Source organism: Nicotiana tabacum, chromosome 17, assembly GCF_000715075.1.
Source record: "Nicotiana tabacum cultivar K326 chromosome 17, ASM71507v2, whole genome shotgun sequence".
NCBI classification, from domain to species: Eukaryota; Viridiplantae; Streptophyta; class Magnoliopsida; order Solanales; family Solanaceae; genus Nicotiana; species Nicotiana tabacum.
Genome location: NC_134096.1, coordinates 45,703,300 through 45,727,105, shown reverse-complemented (window position 1 = coordinate 45,727,105; position 23,806 = coordinate 45,703,300).

The window sequence follows — 23,806 nt, the reverse complement described above, 5'->3', positions numbered from 1 at the left end:
GGCATCTGGAAAATCCAAAGCACCTAAAAATCCTAAAGCACCTAGAATACGTAAAGCTCCTTTAGTCCATGTTGTTGTGCCTACAAAATCAGGGGAGAGATATTGGAAGGGGAACCACGATTTGAAGAGTTAAAATGCATATTTTTTTACTACTGCACAACAAGAGAAACTGAATAATGGTACATTTCGGTATATCATGGCTGTGAAGAATTTCCATTGCAGCATGAAGTTGGTTCATTGTTTGATTCTTTCTTGCGTATTCACCAATGATCGAAATTCCAGTAGTTTCAAGATTTTTGGCCAGGATGTGTCATTCAGCCTTGAAGACTTTCACATTATGTGCGGTTTGAGGATCACGACATGTAATGTTGAAAAACCAATTAAACGAGAAAGTAAGATTCTGAAGCGCTATTTTGGAAAGTCAAAGAGTGTGACCTTGAAGGACATTCGAGAGTATATGATATGGAATCAAATTAAAAAGGATGATATAAATTTCAAACATGTATACGAGAGTGATGAAGATGCTGTGAAGCTTATGAAAATTCTTATTGTGGGGTCTATTTTGTTAGGAAGAAAGCATGAATCAATTATGTTGGAGGAGTATGCAGCTATTGTTGAAGACGTTGGGGCTTGTCTAAATTATCCTTGGGGTAATCCATCTTATGAGAAGCTTATTACCTCAATGAATTCTTTTAACGATATAAACTTCTCAATCTCGTATCCTATCTCAACAGCTCAGAAAATATCAAGTGCCAATATCAAAGGAATGAGGAATACCATATAAAAAGCCAGGCATAAGTGAAAGTATAATCTCGTGAATATTCGGACTGCTAGCGATATAATGCACGATTATGTCGAGGTCGTACAGCCCGATCCCGAATAATGTGTACACTGCCGAGGGTCGAGTGACACGAACCATAGATGCATCTATTATACTGCCGATGCGTTCGACCCGCTTCACAAGAAAGGAAGGAAATCATCGAATTATGAGACACGTGCTTACAATACAGTACATGAGCACAAAGTAAATATAATCTTTACTGTTTCTCAAATAACTTGCCCACAACTCAAGGTGATAGGGGTCGGCCTAATGTGTATATATATATTTCTAAATCAATTCAATTGTAAATTCAATTAATTAAGCCACCAGAATGAGTTCAAATAATTCAAATATTACATGATAAATTCCTAAGTCTACCCGGACATAAACATGCTTTAGCTACGTACGGACTCTCATCACCTCGTGTGTACGTAGCACCCACAACTAGTAGCACATAACAATTACATCGCATAGGGGGTAGTTCTACCCTCACAAGATTAGACATGAGACTTACCTCGCTTCGAAGTTCGATAACCGGCTCCAACGCCTCTCTAACACCTCAACTCAAAGCCAAACGTTCCGAAACTAGTCAAATAACGTGCAAATCAATCAAAATATACTCAAATACTTACAATTTAACAATTTATAATGATTCCCACTCTGGTCGAAAAGTCAATAAAGTCAACCCTCTGGCACACATGCCCGGATTTCGAAACAGTTTCGAAGATAGACTTTACCCATGATGGCACGAACTCAAATATATGATTTATTTCCAAATTTCATGTCTAATTTCGTGGTCAAAATCCAAAAATATAATTTTTAGGTTTTTCTTAAAAATCCCAAAAATTTCCACAAATTTCCATGTTAAATCTTTGTAGAATCCATGTAATTATCTTACAATATAGGGGAATTACTTACCTTGTAATAGATTATGAAAATTTCCCCTTGAAGCTCTCCAAAAATCGCCCAAACCAAGAGAGAAATGGAAGAAATGAGGCAAAACCCGAAATAAATTGAAGTCTGCCCAGACCCTTTCTCTTTGCGATCATGGAAATACTTTCGCGATCGTGAAGGCCAAATTCAGTTGCCCCAGATTTCCCTTTATGCGAACGTGACAACAGCCACACGATCGCGAACCTCTGCATAATCAGCCTACGCTAACGCGAGCCCAGCTCCGCGAACGCGAAGGCCAAACCTTCATGCCTCAGACCAATGCCTTCCGCGATCGCGAACGTATCCCTACGATCTGGCCAACTCCCAGTCAACACTATGCGATCGTGATGAACAACCCAAACACCAGAAACCAGCAATCACAAATCAAGAAAAAATGGTCCGAAGCCACTCCGAATCATACCCGAGGCCCCAGGGACCCCATCCAATCACACAAACTAGTCCCAAAACATAACACAAACCTGCTCGAGGCCTTAAATTACACCAAACAATATTAAAACCATGAATCAATGATCAAATCCCACCTTTTAACTTTCAAACATTCAAACTTCGACGAACGCATCTGAATTACACTTAAACATTCGGGAATGACGCCAAACTTTACGCACAAGTCACAAATCACGATACGAACCTATTCCAAGGCTCGGAACCTTAAAAAGATATCGATAACATCATAATCCACTTAAAAACAAACTTATGGAAATTGTAAAACCTTCAAATGCCAACTTTCCACAACAAGCGTCGAAATGCTCCCAAGCGGTCCGATACCAACCCGAACATACGCCCAAGTCCGAAATCATCATATGAACCTATTTGAACCTTTAAATCCCGATTCTGAGACCGTTTACTCAAAAGTCAAAGCTTAGTCAACTCTTCCAACTTTAAGCTTCTAAAATGAGAATTTTCCATCTGAATCAACTTCGAGCTTACCGAAATTCGATTCCGACCACATGTACGAGACATAAAATATGAAGTGAAGCTAATCAAGGTCTCAAACTACCGAACGACGTACTATATCTCAAAATGACCGGTCGAGTCGTTACAAGTAACGTCCAATGGATAATCTTATGCAGAAGTATGAGCAAATAAATGTTGATTGGGAAAGAAGCAGACCATAATTTTTTACCAATGAATCATTCCAGAATAGGTTGAACTTTGAACGCAGTCACGGGAGGTTATTCAACCTCATTCGACAAGGTTGTGTAGCAGTTTGATTCTTTTAAATTTCCTATCAGGGACGACTATGCGAAGATGGAAAATAACTTGAAGAGTCTTCCTTATCTTAAGGACAAATTAATAATTGAACAAAATCAGTTGCATGATCAATTCAACAAGTCGAAGTGCGATCTCATGAGACTTTGTGGTCTTTTGCCCGAGTATCCTATAATTATCTCTTATTCGGATGATGATTAGTTATATCGAGAAATTGAAGAGTATTGTTCTGATGATGGTGGTGATGCTTAGTTTTTTAATCCTTTTTTTATGCTTTTCTTCTGTATTTTTGTTAATATTTTTATGGCTTTCTTTTGTTTTGTGTGATTTTTTATCTTGTAATATGTTATATAAAATGAAAATCATGTTTCGTTTTTGTGTATAATGTTTTTGAATTTAGAAGGCTACATTCTCATTTTAATGTAACAATATAGTACGTGTCAACCTAAAATTTAATGCCTTATAAGCTGAAGTTAGCATATATAAGTTAGAAACTTCAATCTTTTTGGTCTGAAGTTATCATCTATAGCTTTTGACAGTCACACTCTATAGGCTAAAGTTGTTTTGCAAATATTACCTGTTAATAGTCATATATAAGGTTATAACTATGTCTTTTAAGAGTCAGATTTATCCATGTTGAAATTTTTTTGTTCATTTCTTAAAACTTCATACTAAACATGCTGCAGTTTTGTCCAGCAGTTTGCAAATTTTGTAATGAGTTTTTCCGAAACTTCAGAGAAAACATGCTGAAGTTTTTTAGTCTATTTGCTAAATTTCAGACTAAAAATGCTGAAGTTTTGTCCTGCAGTATGTATTTTTCTAATGAGTTTTTGCAAAACTTCAGACTTATCTTTTTAGGGATTTTGATAAGATCTGCCTGCCAAGTTTAGGCAAGCACTATAGGAGAGTAGCCAGTACCAGAAAGGGGTTGAGTATGGTAAGTAATAGCCATGGAATCCCATATTATGTGGGATTAGAAAAAGATTTAGGGGGCGGCGGCTAGGGTTCTTGAGAGATGGAGAAGGGGTTGAGAGGATATGGGGGCGGCAGACGGTGAGAAATGGGGATTAGGGTTGGGTGTTTGGGGTAATTAAAAGAGAGGATGTGGAGATCAACGACCACGATTAAAAGGGGGTTGGGTTGGGTTTATTTGGACGGGTCACGACCGGGTTGTGAGATTGGGTTATTGGTTTTGGGCTGGGATTATTGGGCTAGTGTATTAGGTGTTTTGGACCATTATTTGGTCCGAAAATAGGTTTAAAAGTGGGGCTAGTTTTTAAATACCTAATATTTTAGAAAAAATAATTTACAAAAGTAATTAATGAATAAAAAAAGATTATTTGTGTACTAAAATGATTAAAAATAATAACTTAATAATATAAAAATATAAAAAGTTATTATTTGCATAAATAATGTAATTATACATAAATATGCGCTATTATTGCAAAAATGTGCAATTGGCCTAAAAATACAAATGTAATTATAAAAAATGGAGTAAAACATTTAAAACATATATTTTGGTGTAAATGATAAGTTTGGATGATTAAATCATCATAAAAAATAATTTGAAGGATAATTATTAGATATTTATACAATAAAATGCAGAAAGAAATTGATTTAAAGCCTTTAAAAAATTATGAAAAATTATGAAAAAAACTTATATAGGTTTCTAAACTAAATGAAGGAAAAACTGGGTATCAACAGTGGGCTGAACGCCTCGGCAATTTAATAGATACATCTATGGTTCGTGCCGCTCGACCCTCGGCAGTGTACACATTATTCTGGATCGGGCCGAACAACCTCGGCAGAATTGTGCGATATATCGCTAGTAGTCTGAATATTCACGAGATAAACCTTCCACGGATGCCCGATATTTTTATGGTATTCCTTATTTATTTGATATTGGCACTTGGCATTTTTCTGAGCTGTTAAGGTAGAATACAAGATCGAGAAATTTATACTTTAAAATAAATATTTGGAAAATTATAAAATTTACAGATTTACCCCACTATCGATGTGCACTTCATATCTTTTATGAATTATTATATTATTTTATTGGACCTCTAGTAAGTGTCGATGTCGACCGCTCGTCACTACTTCTCCGGGGTTAGGCTAGATACTTACTGGGTACACGTTGATTTACGTACTCATGCCGCACTTCTGCACTAAATGTGCAGGATCCGACAGGTTCATTCGGTGATCATCTTGGCGCGTAGGCATATTTGTTGAGGAGACTTTATGTGAGTTGCAATCCAGGCTACGCATCACAGCCCACCGAGTCTCCATCGTACTGTTTATTTTATCCTGTCTTTTTTACATTCTGGACATATGTTGTATTATTATTTCACTCCTTAGAAAATGCTCATGCACTTGTGACACCGGATTTTGGGGTTATACTAGTTGATGGTTAGAGTTTCGTACATTATTATTGCCTTTTATTTCTTTTATAAATTACAAATGTTGTACGTTCCCATGACTTGGAAATTTAAATCTCCTTTTCTTATTAAAATTTGTGATTTCAAAAGTAATCAAATGAGCAATCAAATTGGTAAATCACCGTTTGCTTGTCTGACGGCGGCGTTAGGCGCCATCACGACTTATAGTGGATTTTGGGTCGTGAAATGAATGTTGCAGATTCTAAAGTAGATATACTGCCAGAAAGTAGTTGTATTTTTTTGATAACAAAATGACAATTCTTGAAGACTGAATCAGTTGTTAGCAAATGTATACAGGTTCTGAGTTCTTCATATGAAGTTGCAAGGATCCCTTTGCTTGTATTTAGTTTGATATCAAACCATATGTTTTAGTGCATATTTGGTTGAATCAAAATCTATGACTTCACTAATTTTCTTCAGAAAAGTGTTGAATGATACTTGTTTATTAACCAGAACAAGTTTTGTATCATGATCCAATGTAATCAAAAGTACATATCCCATTGAAAGTAATAACAAGGCAAATCGAACTCATCCTGCAGTATGGAAACTTCAGCATGTTTAGTGTGAAGTGTTAGGAAATGAATAAAAAACTTTAGCATGTATAAGTATGAAGTTTAGCAAAAACGCGTTAGAAAATTACATACTGCAGGACAAAAACTTAAGCATATTTAGTCTGAAGTTTTAGAAAATGAACTAAAAAATTTCAGCATGTTTAGACTGAAGTTTCAGAAAAAACTCATGACAAAACTGTAGAGTGCAGGACAAAACTTCAACATATTTTGGTATGAAGTTTTAGCAAATGAACTAAATAACTTCAGCATGCATTAGCATGAAGTTTTAGCTTCAACGTGAAACAACTTCCTGCTACATTAGCATGAAGTTTTAGCTTCAACATGAAACAACTTCATGCTACATTAGCATGAAGTTTTAGCTTTAACGTGAAACAATTTCATGCTACATTAGCATGAAGTTTTAGCTTGGATTTGACTAAATTTTCAGACTTCAACATGAAACAACTTTTTTCTATATCCTTCACGTATTAAATTTGAAGTTTTGAAAAGTTTTTGAAGATCTATAAGTGAAAACTTCATGCTATATCTGTCAAACAACTTCATGCAAGTGTGATTTGTAAATGAGCATAAGTGAAAATATCTATAGGCGTTAATTGAATTAAGATTTTATTTTTTAAGTTCAAAACTTAAAAAATATGACGAATTATCAAAATAATTACAGAAATATATATATGATGAAGTTCAATTAGTTTGACAAACTAATGCGAATGGTGAAGATGAATTGCAATACTTACAATATATTTTGTAATTTTGAATTCTGAATTCTGAAGATGAATTTGGTTCAAGTTTCTGTTTTTTTTATAAAGCTGTTGAGAGGAGAGGTGTCACGACCCAAAATCCACTTAGTCGTGATGGCACCTAACTCAACCCGTCAGGTAAGCCCATTAACAACTATCCAATTTAAATGAGATTTATTAAGAAAAGAAATAAAAATACAATTGCTTTTATACAAGAATTTCACAAGGACTGGTATTAAAATTCATGAGCTTTTAAAATTTAGAGTTTATAAAACTAGTATGAATTAAATACATCATTTGTCCGAATATACATAAACATAATTCATGGAGGGAGGGAGCCGAGGGTCTATCGGAAATAGCCTCTCTACCCTAGGGTAGGGGTAAGGTCTGCGTACATACTACCCTCACCAGACCCCACTAGTGGGATTATATTGGATTGTTGTTGTTGTTGTTGTCTAAGGCTACCATTAACAAGAGGCAGCTACAACCAGAGCGCAGGTACGTCTTCAAATCTAGCTCCCGTCGATCACAACAACATCGGTATCCAACATCTGCAATAAGTAACAAACCTAACCTTAGGTTGAAAGTAGTGACGTGCTAGAACACAGGCCGAGGTCCAACACCAATAGCCAACAACAGTTCATAACAACATAATTGAAGTAATAAAAGAATTAGCTCAGAGATAAAATGTTTAGCTCGTTTATAGTTCTAGAAAAATAGACCTACTTTTCAAGTATATCAGTGAAAACCCAAATCCTTTACAGAAATCACCAATTTTATGAGTAAGTTTGAAAACTGTGATTTTTCCAGAAACTTTTCAACAACAGATAAGATGTTTCATTATCAAATGGCATGAGGAAAATACATCTCTATTCCTACATGTCAATATGCAAGTGAAATCATAAATGACACCAAAACTGGAGTGCCATAAAGAAATGCATCTCTATGCATGTATCTCAAGTATGCATGTCAAATGCAATGTATCTAAGTGATGAACTCATGTACTCACACTCTTAGAGTACTCGATCTCATAGTCTCATACTTTCCACTCATCATGCTCAATCACTCGACACGCTCAGTCACTCAGTACTGTAAATGGTCAATTCAGCCCAGGGAAGATCCATTTCCAAATATAAATGCTTCGGGCAAGATCCATGCCCAATGAAGATCCATCCATGCTCATTGGGGTTGTGTATAGACTCTGGAGGTGCTCCTTCAACCCAAGTGCCATAATAAGCCAGATCCAGGAATTAATCAATATAACATGTTGCGGCGTGCAACCCGATCCCATAATATCACTCATAATTAAGCCCTCGACGTCACTTAGTCATCAATCTCTCAAGTCTCTCGGGCTCACAATGCCATGAAACTAGCCCAAAAATGATGATATGATGTGTCAATATATAGCAACAGAGACTGAGATATGATATGAAATGAATGAACATGACTGAGTATGAAAATGCAATGTAAGCAAATAATTCAATAGCAGAAATGACCTCAGTGGGTCCCAACAAAATAAGCATGTAGCCTAAACATGGTTTCTAACATGGATCACAGCTCAATAGCTCTAGAACGTAGAGATTTCATGTTTACAGATAAGATCAGGTAACTACACAGTACCACAGAAATAACGGGGTCACAATTCACACGGTGCACGCCCACACGCCCGTCACCTAGCATGTGCGTCACCTCAACACCAAACACATAACACGTAACTCGGGATTTCATACGCTCAGCACCAAGTTTGGAAGTTTTACTTACCTAGAACAAGCCAAATTCAATACCGAGCAACTGAAGCGATTCTCCAAAAATGCCATCCCACGCATACCGACCTTCCAACGGCTCGAAACTAGCCAAAAGCAGCTCAAATACATCAAATAATGCCAAAGGAAACAAACCCAATCGATAAAGGTCAAATTTTTAATCAAAAGCCCAAAATCAACCAAAAGGTCCAACCCAGGTCCGCGCCTCGGAACTCGACGGAACTTATAAAATCTGACAAACCATTCAATTACGAGTCCAACCATACTAGTTTCACTCAAATTCGACTCCAAATCAACATTCAAAAGTCAAAAACGCATTCTATGAAGCTTTAGGCTAAAATCCCCAATTTTCTCTTTAAAGCTCATAATCTAATTACCAAAAATGAAGATAAAATCATGAAATATAATCAAAACCGAGTGTAAAACACTTACCCCAATCTTAGGATGAAATTTGCCTCCAAAATCGCCTCAATCATAGTCCCATATCTCAAAGTATGATAAAGTAACCCAAAACCTCGATATATAGCTTCTGCCCAGCATTTTCCCTTTTGCGAACAAAAGGTCGCTTCTGCGACAAAATCCTTGCTTCTGCTGAAAACCCTGGAGTTCATCTCTTCCGCACTTGCGCAACAGGCACCGCTTCTACGCAAGCGTAGGTGCGAGACAAGACACGCTTCTGCGCACTCAACCGCTTCTGCGATCACAACTTTCGCTTCTCCGCACACGCATGTGCGCTTCTTCCTCCGCATATGCGATGATCCCCAGCCAAACTTCTTTTGCTTCCCCGACCAACTGTCCGCATCTGCATTCATTCTTCCGCAGATGCGAAAACACCAGAACTAGCAGCCTTAGCCAAATGCAACATGAGCCGAAATGGTACGAACCTCATCCGAAACTCACCAAGCCCCTCGGGACCCCGTCCAAATATACCAATAAGACCCACAACATAAACCGGACCTACTCGATGCCTCAAATCACACATAACAACATCAAAATGATGAATCACATCTCAAATCAAACATAAATGAACTTTGAACTTTCAACTTCCAAAACTCGTGCCGAAACATATCAAATCAACTCGTAATAAACTCAAATTTTGCACACAAATCCCGAATGACATAATGAAGTTATTCTAATTCCTGGAACCACAATCCGAATCTGATATCATCAAATTCAACTCCCGGTCAAACTTATGAATTTTCCAATTCTTTAATTCCAACTTTCACCAATTAGCGTCGAAACCTTCTAGAAATATCCAATTGCAAATCCGAGCATACGCCCGAGTCCAAAGTCACCATCCGCACCTAACAGAACCATCAAAACACCAACCCAAGATCAAATGCTAAAATGTCAAACTTGGTCAACTATTCTAACTTAAAGCTTCAAGAATGAAATTTATTCTTCCAAATCGATTCTGAATAATCTGAAAACTAAAACCAACGATTCCCACAAGTCATAATACATCATACGGAGCTACTAATGCCCTAAAACTATCGAGCGAAGTGCAAATGCTCAAAACGACCAGTTGGGTCGTTACATCCTCCCCCATTTAAACATATTTTCGACCTCGAATGTGCCAAGAGTAGTTCCAAAGCCATCAAATCACCGTGTAACCTTACAACGCACATACCCGAGGGTGATCCTATAAGATCTGAATCTCCTATCTACACATTGTATAAGTCTGAAAAAGATGTATCAAGCCATAACCATAACCCAAGATGCAATCATAGGATATACCACAAAACTCACATACTCATAGCAAAAACTTCTATTCACTGTAGCTGCTTAAAATAACTAGGTACTGGTAATAAACCTCATATTAAATAAAATCTCGTTCTAAAACCTTTGTACACTGCCGAATGATTAAAGAAACACGCAGAAACTCATGACCACTTATCAGATCAACAAGCCATGGAGCTCCCTATCCTTCGACAAGAATTATAGCCAATTTCTAAGACGATCAGAAACATTATCCTTCCAAATATACCGCAATCAGATCCGATAGCACCCATTCTAGGTCCAACGGCCTCACCTTATCAAATACAAGCTACTCTACTGACATGCCAACCAAACTACTCAGAGCCACAAACCGTGCAATCTGTGTACCAATACGCAACAATTCAAATGTACTTAAATATAGAAAATGACTCCAATGAGAGAACTGTCTTGCAAGCTCAATAAGTACCACCACAACCGCAATGTTACAAACACATCTTACATAGTAGAACCAAGACATACGAATCTAACACAAAGGATCATATCCCGACATAAACCAGCTGCAATGCGTGACCCCATCCAGACACGGGTCCATATGGAATACCTCAAGCCACCATGCTCAAAATTAACAACTACACACACTTCGACATCAAATACCCGAAGTGTATAACCATAACCATGGAGAAGCAAAAAGTAAAATATACCACAATCCGGAGAGAATATAACCAAGGCGCAATCAACCATTCGACACCCCAATAACCATCTCGCTCAAATCCCGCTACAAGACCCAAACAGAATCGCATCAGGTGTGCTTATAACTAATAAATCAAAACCCCTCGTGGCATAGAAGGGTAACTCATAGAACATATCAGAACACGAATACACTCAACTCTAATCGAATGGCACATCCCTCAACAATAGCAATACAGAGTCAACCAATCCGACCCAGTGTAGAATACACATCCTCGTTGGGTCTACCAAATGGACCCCAAATCAACTATGGTCACCCGCAAATAGATAAATAACCCTCCTAAATCTACAATGGCTGAATCATAACACATACTATGATCTGGCTAGCTTTGGCCACAACTTCACAGTCCACAACCATGAAATAATCTGCTTTTGAGAACTCCCAGTCTCTAAATTCATAGAACACATGAATCACCATATCTTCTCCCAACTCCATCGCCCGAATGTCTAACACATCTCCCATACGCGATCATCCCATGAGGAATACTTCCATAATTCTTTCGTGCCACATAGCAAAATCTGAATAACAACAGTCGGTCAACCTGGCGAGTACTGCAAAACCCAATAGAGCATCCGTAAATCAACACTCGGTGTACCTTCTGAAATGTGCACCCTTCTCAGGAATTACCAAGCGGTGATAACATTCATCTATATATATCTGAAACTGTCCATGTTGTCCAAAATTCATAACCTCCCCCCAACTATGAACCGTGACCTTGCACATGCAAAACTCAATCCTACACAACATACCGCATTTATCATGCCATCATATGAAACGTACGAGAATCTCATAATCAACTCTCAGTCACAAGCAGAATACATACCCGATCAGTCGAAAACCTTCCATTTGATCTCATCCAGGAGAAAAATCACAATACGAAACATGCTCCTTACGCCGGTAGGAAATATCCATCCCAAGCCATGATAGAAATCATCGAGAACTCTTCGAAACTCATTTTCCCATAACCAGACCATCAGAACTGAATCTCTCTAACTCAACCAAGCCACGCCGGTCGCCAAACCCAAGAGTATTGCCACAAAACTCCCGTAGAGACTCACCACATCGTAAGTATCCAAAGAACCGATTGTATCCATTACTCTGCTGATCTAACCTACTATCAAGTTGTCCTATTTTTCTTCTGAATTGCCTTCTAGTTGATATTTTTCCTTGCCAGAATACCCCGATCCTTAACCAAAACTCACCCCACGGGATCCTAGAATAAAAGCACACCGCCCTAAGGCCCAATAGCCGTCGTATTCCCCCTTAAGCAACACAAAAGTACCACAACCGAGACACCCACTCTGAAGAGACCTTCTTTGAGTCTAAAGTTGTTTCCTTTACCTTCATGATACTGAAATATATAATCCATAATGATATAGAAATGCCACAAGTCTCGACACTACCCAACTTAAATCTCATATTCTAGCTATATACAAATCTGCAAAATTCTCAATTGCTACATATAAATCTTGAATCTATTAGAACCTTCTCGAGAATCGTCTACTCTGCTCAAATCTCAATTGCACCGACCAAACGGGCCAAACAACCTATGCCCCATTAGCTCAACAACACCAAAAGAAGTAACCCACACATCTAAGAAATCGAGTGAATCCCTACTCCACGCACACTACATTCATCACGAATAACAAACTCAAATCATCCCGTGATTTCTATATACCCATAAAGTGTAGTACAACCCGTATCCAAAAATTCCCTTATCGAGTGGTCCTAAATCTCAACCTCTACAGGTCATAACTGATTCATAAGTATACCTAAAATCGAAACCAATACAACACCTAACCGTGCAATACACTCGACGATAACAAACTCCCCCACTTGTCTCAGAGCCCTGGAATAAAACATCTGACATCTTACAATAGACATACCCTATTACTGCAATAATCCCACACCGAAGTTCAACTCAATCCTTAATAAGCTCAGGTAACACAACCATATAATACCTCAAATCATCTGCAAATCTCGCATTCATCCTCGTGACGGTCAGGTCAACTATTACGACCGATCCAAACTCAAATCGCACAAACATAACCCACTGGTAGAAAAGAAAGCCTCCACACAACATCATAAAAATCACACATCCATAGATTACCTCGCAGGTTATAACCCACATGCTTAGTCTTAAACTGACATCTCTTTATACCTTTTCACAACCACAACTACTACACAATCACTTAATCTTCTTGAGTTTGAACTCACCAACAAGGCATGAGAACATGATTCGTTCCACAGTTAAACAATATGAAAGATCCTCCAATACACTCAAAACTCGAGACTATACGTCACATCAAGACAGAAATCAAGAACCCAATAGTCCTTTTTACCTCTCAAGCAAACTCTTCTTGTCACATTAAATCCATCTGAACACATCCCGTAGTCACATCATATTCATTATATAGCCATCCAACCACTCATCGAGCTATAAATTCCACTAATAGGGACACTGCGAGGCTTATAAGTCCAAAAGCACGTGCTCACAAAACCGAAGTCCTCGTGCTCAAGCTACGGTCAAAACTCGACCTTAAGTCCTCTAGACCAGCCCATCATCAGCACACACAAATCACATCTCGCACATCATCCATGGAATCATAAGCCGTCGATGCACATCTGATACTGAGCGCTCACATGCGCACACGATTGCGTGGAAATAATTCAAAGAGTTACTTTTCAAGCTGAATCAATGTCGCACGTTAAAGAAAATAAAGCTGGAAAGTTTATCCTATATGCCTTGTAACCTCTCGAAGATAGGTATGGACGTTATCATACCGATCCGCAAAACTCTACTAGACACTTTCTCATGACTCGTAGAACCTATGAACCTAGAGCTTTGATACCACCTTGTCACGACCCAAAATACACCTAGTCGTGATGACACATAACCCAACCCGTCAAGTAAGCCCATTAATAACTATCCAATTTAAATGAGATTTATTAAGAAAATAAATAAAAATACAACTGATTTTATACAAGAATTTCCCAAGGACTGGTAGTACAAATCATGAGCTTCAAAGATTTATAGTTTACAAAGCTAGTATGAAATAAATACATCATCTTTCCGAATATACATAAACAAATTTTTATAAATCTAAGGCTACCATGAATAAAAGGCAGTTACAACCGGAACATAGGTACATCTTCAAATTCAGCTCCTGTCGATCATAACAACATTAATATCCAACATCTACACGTAAGGTGCAGAAGTGTAGTATGAGTACAACCGACCCCATGTAATCAATAAGTAACCAACCTAACCTTAGGTTGAAAGTAGTGACGAGCTGGAACACAGGTCGGGGTCTAACACCAATAGTCAACGACAATTCATAACAATATAATGGAAGTAATAAAAGAAGTAGCCCAGAGATAAAATGCTCAGCTCGTTCATAGTTCCAGAAAAATAGGCATCCTTTTCAAGTATATCAGTGAAAACCCAAATCCTTTACCGAAATCACTAAATTTATGAGTAAGTTTGAAAACTGTAATTTTTTCCAAAAACTTTTCAACAACAGATAAGATGTTTCATTATCAAATGGCATGAGGAAAATACATCTCTATGCCTACATGTCAATATGGAGGTGAAATCATGAATGACACCAAAATTAGAGTGGCATAAAGAAGTGCATCTCTATGCATGTATATCAAGTATGCATGTCAAATGCAATGTATCTCAATGATGAACTCATGTACTGACACTCTTAGAGTACTCGATCTCACTGTCTCACACTTTCCACTCATCATGCTCAATCATTCGACACGCTCAGTCACTCAGTATTGTATATGGCCAATTCAGCCCAGGGAAGATCCATCCCAAATATATATATATATATATTGACAGTCAGTGACTCAGTACTGCATAAGGCCAATCCAGCCTAGGGAAGATCCATCCCCAAATATAAATGCTTCGGGCAAGATCCATGCCCAAGGAATATCCATGCCTCAATATAATCAACTGGCTCACTGGAGGTGTGTACAGACTCTGAAGGGGCTCTTTCAGCCCAGAAGCCACAATAAGCCAGATCCAGGCATAAATCAATATAACATGCTATGGCGTACAGCCTGATCCTATAATATCACTCACAATTAGGCCCTCGACCTCACTTAGTCATCAATCTCTCTAGTCTCTCGGTCTCATAATGCCATGAAATAAGCCCAACAATGATGATATGATGTGTCAATATATAGAAACAAAGATTAAGATATGATATGAAATAAATAAACATGACTGAGTATCAAATTGCAATGTAAGCAAATACCCCAACAACAGAAATGACCTCACTGGGTCCCAACAGAATAAGCATGTAGCCTAGATATGGTTTCTAACATGGATCACAGCTCAATAGATCTAGAACGTAGAGATTTCATGGTTATAGATAAGATCAGGTAACTACACAGTACCACACAAATAACGGAGTCACAATTCACATGGTGCATGCCCACACGCCCGTCACCTAGCACTGTGCGTCACCTCAATACCAAACACATAGCACACAATTTGGGATTTCATACTGAAATGATCCGACTTGTTGTTTAGAGCATTTGCACTTCGCTCAGAGGTTTGGGGCCATGTGTAGCTCTGTATGATATATTATGGCTTTTATGAATCGTCAGTTGTGGTTTTCAGGTTATTCAGAATTGATTTGGAAGAATGAATTTCATCGTTGAAGCTTTAAGTTGGAAGAGTTGACCAAGTTTGACTTTTTTGAATTTGACCCCCGAAATGTAGTTTTGAGGGCTCCATTAGGCCCTGATGTGATTTTTGACTTGGGCATATGCCCGGATTTGCATTTGGATATTTCTAGAAGGATTCGGTGCCAATTAGCAAAAGTTGGAAATTTGAAGAATTTGAAAGTTCATAAGTTTGACCGGAAGTTGACTTCGATGGTATCAGATTTGAATTTTGGTTCCGGGAATTGGAATATATTTGTTATATCATTTGAGACTTGTTTGAAAAAATTGAGTTCATTCCGGGTTGATTTGATATGGTTCGGCATGAGTTTTGGAAGTTGAAAGTTCAAAAGTTTGATTTTGAGGTACGATTCGTGGTTTTTATGTTGTTTGATGTGATATGAAGTTTCGAATAATTTTATATCATGTTTTAAGTCTTGTTGGTATGATTGAATGTGGTCCCGAGGGGCTCGGGTGTGTTTTAGGTCATTGGTTGAGAAACTAGTTAAGTTAAGAATTTGGAGTTTGACCATGGTCAATATTGGGTCAAGATGACCCTTTTTTGCTCTTTTGATCACGTGAGCATGCTCGTAGCGTGTTTTATGATTGAAATGCATATATGGTTTGTGTCCAGGAGGTTCCGAATGAGTTTTGAGTGCTAAAACGAAAATTCTTTTGTTTCTGATTTTCTGGCGTAAAATAATTACGGAAATATCATTTTGTTTATTCCTTAAATTTCCAAACTTCATTTAAAACTTCAAAACATCATACCTACCTCATTTAAGGCCAAATTGAGTGATTCAAAAGCCTAACTTGACTGAAATTTCATAGGGAATCCATTAGAGGCATCAAAAGCGAGTTTTGGGATTATTTGGCACACAACGACGTAGCACAGCTGGGCAAACAATATTTAATGTCGAGGATTTGTTCATTTGGTCATATTTTGAGTTGGGGAGCTCGGATTTGGGCAATATTTGAGGTGCTTTTCACCATATGAATTGTATTAAGTATTCTCTACTCAGTTTTGATTATATTTTATGAAACTAGTTTCATATTTGGTAATTGGATTGAGAATTTTAAAGAGAAAATTGGGGGGTTTTGTCCAAAGTTTCATAAAGTGAATGTTTGAGTTTTGAACATCGATTTGGAGTCGGATTTGGGTGAAACTAGTATGGTTGAACTCGTAATTTAATGGGTTGTCGGATTTTATAAGTTTCATCGCGTTTCGAGGCGTAGGCCCGGGTTTGACTTTTCTGTCAATTTCAGGATTCGACCTTTATAGATTAGGTTTGTTCCCTTTGGCATTATTTGATGTATTTGAGTTGCTTTTGGCTAGTTTCGAACTATTCAGAGGTCGGTACGTGTGGAATGGCATTTTTGAGTATCGTTTGGCTTGCTCGGTATTGGATTTGGCTTGTTCGAGGTAAGTAACACTTCTAAACTTGGAACTGAGGGTATGAACCCTGATTATACTTGTTATGTGTTTGATGTTGAGGTGATGCACATGCGTGGTGACAGGCGCGTGGGCATGCATCATGTGAAATGTGACTCCGTTATTTCTGCGGTAATGTATGGTTACCTAATCTTATCTAGAATAATGAAATCTCTACGAACTAGAGCTTTTGAGCTGTGATTCATGCTAGAAACCATGTCTAAACCACATATTTATTCTGTTGGGACCCACCGAGGTCATTGCTGTTATTGAATTATTTACTTACATTGCAATTACATACTCATTCATATGCATTCATACGCATTCATTTGCATATCATATCTTAGTCCCCGTCACCATATATTGATACATCACATCATCATTTTGGGATGATTTTCATGACATTGTGAGCCCGAGAGACTGGAGAGATTGATGACTGAGTGAGGCCGAGGGCTTGATGGTGAGGATGTTTATGGGATCGGGCTGCACGCCGTAACATGTCTTATTGATTTATGCCATGATTGGCTTGTTATAGCACTTAGGCAGAAGGAGCCCCTCCTGAGTCTGTACACACCCCCAGTGAGCGCATGCACCTACTAAGTGCGAGTGCCAAGCGATTGGGAGGATTGGGTGACTGGGAGGACTGAGTGAATTGATACTCTGAGAATATGCATATGGTTTTATCACTGAGTTGCATCGCATTAACATACACACTTGACATACATGCATGTTGATGCATTTTCCTCATGCTGTACGATACTGCATCATTCATGACTTCACATACTCATTGACATGTAGGCATAAAGATGTATTTTTCTCATGCCATTTTAAAATGAAACATTTACTAGTTGAAAGATTTTGGGAAAAATCACAGTTTTACAAAACGTACTCATATTTTGGTGATTTCGGTAAAATATTTGGGGTTTCACTGATATACTTGGAAAGTAGGCCTATTTTTCTGGAACTGTAAATGAGCTGAGCATTTTATTTCTGAGCTACTTCTTTTATTACTTTCGTTATGTTGTTATGAACTATTGTTGGCTATTGGTGTTGGACCCCGACATGTGTTCCAACTCGTCACTACTTTCATCCTAAGGTTAGGTTTGTTACTTATTGAGTACATGTGGTCGGTTGTACTCATACTACACGTCTGCACCTTGCGTGCAGATTTTGGAGCTAATGTTGTTGATGTGATCGACGGGAGCAGGATTTGAAGACGTACTTGTGTTCCGGTTGTAGCTGGCTATTGTTCATGGTAGCCTTAGATTTATAAATATATATTTATGTACATTTCAAACATATGATGTATTTATTTCATCCCAGTTTTGTAAATTCTAATATTAGAAGCTCATGATTTGTACTACTACTCTTTGGAAATTTTTTTGTATAAAAGCGGTGCATTATTATTTCTTATCTTAATAAATCTTATTAAATTTTATAATTGTTAATTGGCTTACCTGACGGGTTGGGTTAGGTGCCTTCACGACTAGGTGGATTTTGGGTCGTGATAAGTTGATATCAGATTTCTAGGTTCATAGGTTCTACAAGTTATGAGTAAACATGTAGTAGAGTTTTGCGGATTGGTATGATGACGTCCATACCTATCTTCGAGAGGATACATGGTATTTAGGATAAATTTTCCATCTTTTTTTCCTTATCGTGCGATATTGATTCAGCTTGAAGTGTAACTCTTTGAATTCCTTCCACGCATTCGTATGCGCATGTGAGCTCTCAGTATCAGCTGTGCATCGACGACTTGTTATTCCATGGATGCGGTATGAGATGTGATTTTGGCATGCTGATGATGGCCCAGTCTAGAGGACTTGAGGCCGGGTTTTGACTGTAGCTCAAGCACGGGGATTTCAGTTATGTGAGCACATACTTTTGGACTTATATGCCTGGTAGTGTCCCTATAAGTGGAATTTGTAACTCGATTAGTAGTTGGATGGCTATATGATAAGTATGATGTGACTGCAGAATATGTTCAGATGGTTTGATTGTGACGAGAATAGTTTGATTGAGATGTAAAAAGGACTATTAGGTGCTAGATTGTTGTCTTGATGTGACGCACAATATCAAGTTATGAGTGTGTTGAAAGATTTTTTTTTTCATGTTGATTAATTGTGGAACGAAGTAGATTTTTATGTCTTGTTGACGAGTTCAGACTCAGGAAGATTAAGTGATTGCATAGTAGTTGTGGATGTGAAAGGGTATAAAGAGATCAGTTTGACGCTAAGCAGGTAGGTACCTGCGAGGTAATCTACGAATGTGTGATTTTTATGATGTTGTGTGGAGGCTTTCCTTTCTACCAGTGGGTTATATTTGTGAGATTTTAGTTTGGATCGGTTGTAACAATTGACCTGACTGTCACGTGGATGTATGCGAGCTTAGTAGATGATTGAAGGTACTATATGGTTTGTGTTATGTGAAATTATAAAGGATTTAGTTGAATCTCCCAGCAATATTATGGTAGTAATAGAGTATGAGTGTTGCGAGTTATCAGATGTTTTATTCCATGGCTTTGATCCAAGTGGGGGAGCCTGCTATCGACGAGTCGATTGCACGATTATGTGTTATATTGGTTTCAGTTTAGGGTATACTTGTAAATCGGTTGTGACTTGTAAAGATTGAGATCGAGGATGGCTCGAGTAAAGAAATTTATGGATACGGGTTATGTTACACTTTATGGGTATATGTGAATCATGGGATGATTGAGTTGTTATTCATGAAGGAGGTAATGCATGTGGAGTAGGAAATTGCTCGGTTGCTGAAAGATGTGAATTACTTCTTTGGGTGTTGTTGTGCTAATGGGGCACACATCGTTTGGCCCGTTGATCAGTGCAATTGAGATTTGAGCGTAGTGGATGACTCTTGAAAAGGTTCGAAGAGATTCAAGATTTACATGTAGCAATTGAGAATTTTGCGGATTAGTATATGGCTAGAAACTGAGATTCACATTAGATGGTGTCGGAACTCGTGGTATTTCTATATCATTATGGATTCTATATTTCAGTATCAGAAAGGTGAAGGAAACAACTTTATACTCACAGAAGGTCTCTTTAGAGTGGGTGTCTCAGTTGTGGTACTTTTGGAGTGCTTAAGGGGGAATACGACGGCTTATGGTAGGGCGGTGTGGTTTTATGCTAGGATCTCTGGTGGTGAGCTTTAGGTAAGGATCGTGATGTTCTGGCAAGGAGAAGTGTTAACTTGAGGGTAATTAGGAAGGAACTCGGAGAAATAGGACAACTTGGTAGTAGGTTGGATCAGCACGGTAATGGATATAAACAGTTCTTTGGGTATTTATGATGTAGTGAGTCTCTACAGGTGTTTTGTGGCAATACTCTTGGGTTTGGCGACTTACGTGGCTTGGTTGAGTTAGAGAGACTCAATTTTTATGGTTTGGTTATGAGAAAATAGGTTTCGAAGAGTTCTCGATGGTTTCTATCATGGCTTGAGATGGATATTTCCTACCGATGTGAGGAGCATGTTACGTATTGTGATTTTCTCCTGGATGGGATCAAATGGAAGGTTTCTGACTGATCGGGTATGTATTCTGCCCGTGACTTAGAGTTGATTATGAGATTCCCGTACGTTTCATATGATGGCATGATAGATGCAGTGTGTTGTGTAGGATTGAGTTTTGCATGTGTAAGGTAATGATTCATATTTGGATGGAAGGTCATGAATTTTGGACAACATGAACAGTTTCAGATATATAGATGCATGTTATAAATGCTTGGTAATTCCTGAGAAAGGGTGCACATATCAGAAGGCGCACTGAGTGTCGATTTACATATGCTTTATTGGTATTTCCGTACTCACCTGGTTGACCGATTGCTGATATTCAGATTTTGCTATGTGGCACGGAAGAATTATGGAAGTATTCCTCATGGGATAGTCGTGTATGGGAGATGTGTTAGACATTCGGGCGGTGGAGTTGGGAGCAGATATGGTGATTTGTGTGTTTTATGAATTTGGAGACTAGGAGTTCTCAGAAGCAGAGTGTTTTGTGGTTGTGGACTGTGAAGTTGTGGCCAAGGCTAGCTAGATGATGGTATGTGTTATGGTTAGGTTATTGTGAAATTTTGGAGGGTTGATTATCTATTTGTGGATGACCGAAGTTGATTTGGGGGCCCATTGGTAGGCCTAATGAGGATGTGTATCCTACACTAGGTCGGAATTGTTGACTCAACATGGTTAGTGTTGAGGGGTGAGTCAGTCGGCTAGAGTTGAGCTTGTTTGTGTTCTGATATGTTCTATGAGTTACTCTTCTATGCTACGAGGGATTGCGATTTGTTGGTTATATGCACACATAGTGCGGTCCTATTTGGGCCTTATAGCAGAATTTGAGTGAGATGTATATTAGGGTGTTGAATGATTGATTGCGCATTTGGTTATGTTCTTTCCGGACTGTGGTATATTGTGCTATTTATTTCTCCGTGGTTATGGTCATACACTTCAGGTATTTGATGTCGAATTGCATGTAGTTATTGATTTTGAGCATGGTGGCTTGAGGTATTTCATATGAACCGGTGTCTGGATGGGGTCACGCATTGCAACAGAGTTATGTTGAGATATGATCCTTGTGTTAGATTCGTGTGTCTTGGTTCTACTATGTAAGATGGCTTTGTAGCATTGCAGTTGTGGTGGTACTTGTTGAACTTGCGGGATGGTTCTCTCGTTTGAGTCATTTTTCATGATTGAGTAAATTTGGGTTGTTGCTTATTGGTGCACGAATTGCGTGGGTTGTGGTTTTAGGTTGTATTGATGTGGCATGCCACTAGAGTGGTTGTATGATGAGATGAGGTCATCAGACCTAGTATGGTTACTATCAGATTTGTTTGGGGTATATTTGGAAGGATAATGTCGTTGATCAGCTTAGAATTGTCTATAGTTCCTGTCGAAGGAGATGGAGCTCCATGACTTGTTGATATGATAATGGGTTATGAGTTTCTGTGTGTTTCTTCCATCATTGGTAGTGTACGAAGGTTTTAGAATAAGTTTTTGTTTGATATGAGGTTTATTACCGGTACCGGGTTTGCTTCGAGCAGTTATTGTGGTCAGAATTTTTGTTACGAGTATTTGAGTTATGTGGTATATCATGTGATTTCATCTTGGGTTAAGGTTGTGTCTTAATATATCTTGTTCACACTTATACAGTGTGTAGGTGCGAGATACAGATCTTATAAGAAATTTCGGATGTTGGAAATAGGATTCTGTGGTTTACGAGCTAGGGTTGAAGTAATGATCTTCAGTTATGCTGTGTTGTTGGGCCTATATGGGATAGGGTGATGTAGGATCACTCCCGGGTATGTGCATGGTAAGGTTACACGGTGGTTTGATTGCTTTGAAACAACCTCAGCATGTTCGAGGACGAACGTATGTTTAAGTGGGGGAGGATGAAACGACCTGACCGGTCGTTTCGAGCATTTACACTTTGCTCGGAGGTTTGGGGGCATTAGTAGCTCTGTATAATGTATTATGACTTGTGTGAATCGTCGGTTGTGGTTTTCAGATTATTCAGAATCGATTTGGAAGAATGAATTTCATCGTTGAAGCTTTAAGTTGTAAGAGTTGACCAAGTTTGACTTTTGTGAATTTGACCTCCAAAACGTAGTTTTGAGGGCTCTGTTAGGTCCCAATGGCGATTTTGGACTTGGGCATATGCCCGGATTTGCATTTGGATATTTCTAGAAAGATTTAGTGTTAATTGGCAAAAGTTAGAAATTTGAAGAATTAGAAAGTTCATAAGTTTAGTTGACTTCGATGGTTTTGGATTCGGATTTTGGTTTCAGGAATCGGAATAGCTTTGTTATTTCATTTGGAACTTGTGTGAAAAATTTGAATTCATTCCGGGTTGATTTGATATGGTTCGACACGAGTTTTGGAAGTTGAAAGTTCAAAAGTTTATTAAGTTTGCTTTGAGGTACGATTCGTGGATTTTATGTTGTTTGATGTGATTTGAAGCTTCGAATAAGTTCGTATCATGTTTAAAGACTTATCGGTACAATTGAATAGGATCCCGAGGGGCTCGGGTGTGTTTTAGATCATTGGTTGAGAAACTAGTTAAGTTAAGGATATGGAGTATGACTATGGTCAATAACGGGTCAATATGACCTCTTTTCGCTGGTGCGAGCATGTTCTTAGCGTGTTTTATGATTGAAACGCATATATGGTTTGTGTTCGGGAAGTTCCGAATGAGTTTTAGGTGCTAAAACGAAAATTCTTTTGTTGCTGATTTTCTGGTGTAAAATAATTATGAAAATGTCATTTTTTTTAATCCCTTAAATTTTCAAACTTCATTTAAAACTTCAAAACATGATATCTCCCTATTTTAAGGCTAAATTGGGTCATTCAAAAGCCTAACTTGACTTAAACTTCACAAGGAATCCATTGGAGGCATCAAAAGCGAGTTTCGGGATCGTTTGGCATTACGAAACGAAGCAGAACAGCTGGGCAAAAAATATTTAATGTCGAGGATTTGTTCATTTTGTCATATTTTGAGTTGGGGAGCTCGGATTTGGGCAATTTTTGAGGCGAGTTTTACCATATGAATTGAGTTAAGTGTTCTCTATTTGGTTTTGGTTATATTTCGTGAATCTATTTTCATTTTTAGTAACTGGATTGTGAATTTTAAAGAGAAAGTTGAGGGTTTTGTCCAAAGTTTCATAGAGTGAATTTTTGAGTTTTGAACATTGATTCGGAGTCGTATTTGGGTGAAACTAGTATGGTTGGAC